The sequence below is a fragment of the Mus pahari genome, chromosome 6 (assembly GCF_900095145.1).
Source record: "Mus pahari chromosome 6, PAHARI_EIJ_v1.1, whole genome shotgun sequence".
Taxonomy (NCBI): domain Eukaryota; kingdom Metazoa; phylum Chordata; class Mammalia; order Rodentia; family Muridae; genus Mus; species Mus pahari.
In genome coordinates, this window is record NC_034595.1 from 94,297,393 (window position 1) to 94,301,252 (window position 3,860).

Consider the following 3,860-nt stretch of genomic DNA (forward strand, 5'->3'; position numbering starts at 1 on the left):
GCTAGAAATTGAACTCAAGTCTGCAAGAGCAACTAATGCTCTAGTGCTGCGCCAGCTCTCCTGTCTGTCTGTCTGTCTGTCTGTCTGTCTGTCTGTCTAGGTCAGTATTCTCATGTCCCTGAATATAAATCAGAGCCTTGCCAGGACTTGCACAATCAATCTTACATCTGCTGGGGCTGTATCTCTGGAACTAAGAAGGGTGAGACCGAGGCACGTAGCTCAGTGGTAGAGCTCTCGCCTAGCCTCTGTGAGGCTCTGGGCTGCTCTTCAGCATCACAGAATATAAAAGTAGAGTTGGGAGTCATTGGTAAGTCACAATACCTGGCTGTACCCAGTATAGAGGATTTAGATGGAGACACTGGCAGTCCAATTAATCAAAACAAGGGGAAGATTCTAGAGGCCCTACATAGTGATCAGAATGCCGGGCTCTCGGCACAAACAGATGCCAGCAGACTAGGTGACTCCAGGCTAAGGCCTGAGTACGTACCTCGTTGAACAAAGCTGTGAAGTGCAGGAGCAAATGTCAGTTTGAAGATGACATTTTTAAGCTGTGATCACCTAGTATGCACTAAGTCCTGGATTCAGTGCCCAGCATGAACTTCAGTGTGTGTCTGTGATCCCAGTACTGGGGAGGGGAAAGCAGGGGGATCAGACAGATTCTGGTGGCAGGATCCATGTTCCAGAGACTGCTGACTGCTGTGGGTTTAGTGGCTCTGCTCTTGTAGCAGGCCCTGGTGATTTGGCTCTTCACCCCCCTAAGAACCCCTTTCCAGAATTGGATTTTTTTTTTTTTTTTTTTTTTTTTTTTGGTTTTTTTGAGACAGGGTTTCTCTGTATAGCCCTGGCTGTCCTGGAACTCACTTTGTAGACCAGGCTGGCCTCGAACTCAGAAATCCACCTGCCTCTGCCTCCTGAGTGCTGGGATTAAAGGCGTGCACCACCGTCACCCAGCTGGAATGTTCTTACAGAGAACTCAGTTCAATTCCCAGAATCCACTAGGCTGGTCACAACCACCTCCAGTTTCAGGAAAATCTGGCGCCCTGCTTGTGGACGTTGTACATCGTGGTGCGCACTAGGCTCCGCACCACGATGTACAACGTCCACAAGCAGCCTAAAACAAAAAAACAAAAACAAAAACAAAAACAAAAAACAAAAACAAACAAACAAACAACAAAAAAAGGTGATCTTATTCATCAGTAAGTCTTGGGAGGTCAAAAACATTCTAGGCCTAGTTAGCATTGTATGAGGCTAGAAGCTTCCAGGACTAGGCATAGGTTAGCAGCCAGAGGCAACAGGCCCCTGAGATGACAATTACTACAGGAGAATAAAAGTAACTTTTACATGTAAGTCAGATCAGCAGGAGAGTGGTGCAGGCTTAACTATAGCCTGCTAACAACTTGGGAGACTGGGAAAAGAGGGCTGCATGTTTCTTGGGCTATATACAGGGTAAGTTCAAGCTAGCCTAGAAAACTTGAAGAGACCCTGTCTCCTGTTCACTTGTTTAGATATACAGAGAGAGTGGCGTCGCCTGGAATTGGAGTCACAGCACTCAAACCTGGGTCCTCTGGAAGAACAGCCAGTGCTCTCAATCACTGAGCTCCTTCTCCATCCGCACGCCTTCCCTTTTCAACTCCCGGCGGCTTCTGGTCCCAGGGGATGACTGACCACACTCCCCCACCCAGCTCATCCTCAGCAGGTCCTGGGTGATTCAAGTAACTGAATGCATCAAATGTGCCATCCTGAAATGTGCAGGAATTAGGGACTGGGTGAAACCAGGAGCTCATTCACGACCCACTCCATGACCATCGACGCTGACAAGTGACCACATAGTGAGAGCCTGTCTAAAAGAGATAGAAAGAAAAAAAAGGAAAGTTAAAGCCAGGGGCTGGGAATGGAGCTCAGTTGGTATAGTGATTTCTTCCATGTATGATCCTAGGTTGGATCCCAGCACCATACAATCCAGGCTTGGTGGATCAGGTCTGCAGTCCCCACCTCAGGAGGGAAAGGCAAGAGAGCCAGGCGTTCAAGTCTAAAGATGGAATTCAAGCCTAAATATGGAATTCTAGGTTAACCTGGTCTATATGACAGTTTCCAAAAGCTAAAAAGCAAACACACACACACACACACACACACACACTGCACACACAGACACATACACACGCACACATGCACACCACCATCACCACCTCAACAAAAGAAATTTTTAGCTGAGTATTGTGGTGCACAACTTTAATTCCAGCACTCAGAGGCAGAAGCAGGCGGATCTCTGTGAGTTTGAAGTCAGTCTGGTCTACATAGTGAGTTCCAGGACAGCCAGAGATAAGTAGTGAGACCCTGGCTCTAAATAGATTAAAATATATATATATATATATATATATATATATATATATATATATATATATATATATCTATCTATCTATCTATCTATCTATCTATCTATCTATATTCTATTTAGAGCCAGGTAGCTCTAGTGACTAGTAGCACTTAGTGACTAGTTTTAGTGACTAGTAGCACTAGTTTAGTGCTACTAGCTTTAGTGACTAGTAGCACTTGTTCCTCTTGAAGAGGACTGGGTTCAATTCCTAGCACTTACGTAGCAGGAGTTCACAATCCCCTGTAACTACAGTTCCAGGGGATATGGCCTCCATAGGGATTACACACACAAGGAATGCTTATAGGCGAAACCCCATAAACATAAGGTTAAAAATAAACATACAGAAAAGAATAAAAAAAAAAACCATTTGTTTGTTTGTTTAAGGGGCAGGGTCTCACTGTTTAGCCTTGGCTGGCCCAGAACTCACAGAGATCTGTCTCTCAAACGTTGTGATGAAAGGCATGTGCCACCCACTACACCTAAGGACGAATTTTTACACTAAGCTTTGACTAGTGCTAGCTGAGTACTCAGTCTTACTCTTTACTCTCAGGAAGGGGAGGTGGATGGGTTCTCGCACACACTTAGTGAATTACACAGATCATCAACACCGCAGGACCCAGCCTCAAGCAAAGACATGGCTGGGGACTGGGTGGCTCAGGGCTTTAATCCCAGCAGGCAGGGGGAAGAGGCAGATTTCTCGGCTTTCAAGGCTAGCTTGGTCTATATGTCTAGTTCTTAGGCCCCTCAGGAGTATACATGAGATCCTGTCTCAGAAAACGGGGTGAGGAGGGGCCTGAAGAGCTGACTCATCAGTTAAAAACACTTGTTCTTGCACAGGACCTAGGTTTGAGTTCCAGCACCTACAGTCATTCTTAAGTTCAGTTCCAGGGTACCTGACACATTCTTCTGACCTCCAAGGGCACTGGGCAAGCACGGGGCACACATATATACATACAGGTGAAACATCATATGCATAAAATAACATTCTTATTTTTAAATTTTTATTTATTTTTCTTTGTATAGATGTTTCTGTCTGTGTGGCCACAGAGACCATAAAAGGAACTGACATTACATATGATTATAAGCTGCTATACTGGGTGCTGGGAATTGAACTTGGTTCCTCTGGAAGAATAGCCACTTGCTCTTAGAACCTCCCCTCCCCCCCTTTTGCAACAGGGTCTTACTATGTAGCCCTTTGGCTCTCTTGGAACTAAGTATGTAGACCGGGTTGGCCTTGAACTCACGAAGATTCACCTGCATTCGCCTCAAGGTAATAATTTTAAAAGGAAACTTTATAGATAATCTTTTTCATTTTTCTTTCCTTTTCCTTTGTAGTTCTGGGGACCCACCTAAGGCCTCCACCACTAAGCCACATCCCCAGTTGCTCACTGGGGTATTCAAAGCAAGCTCTGGACCTCTCAGCTACACCTCAGCCCCAAACACTTTCCTGAGTTTTTTTTTTTTTTTTTTTTTTTTTTTTTTTTTT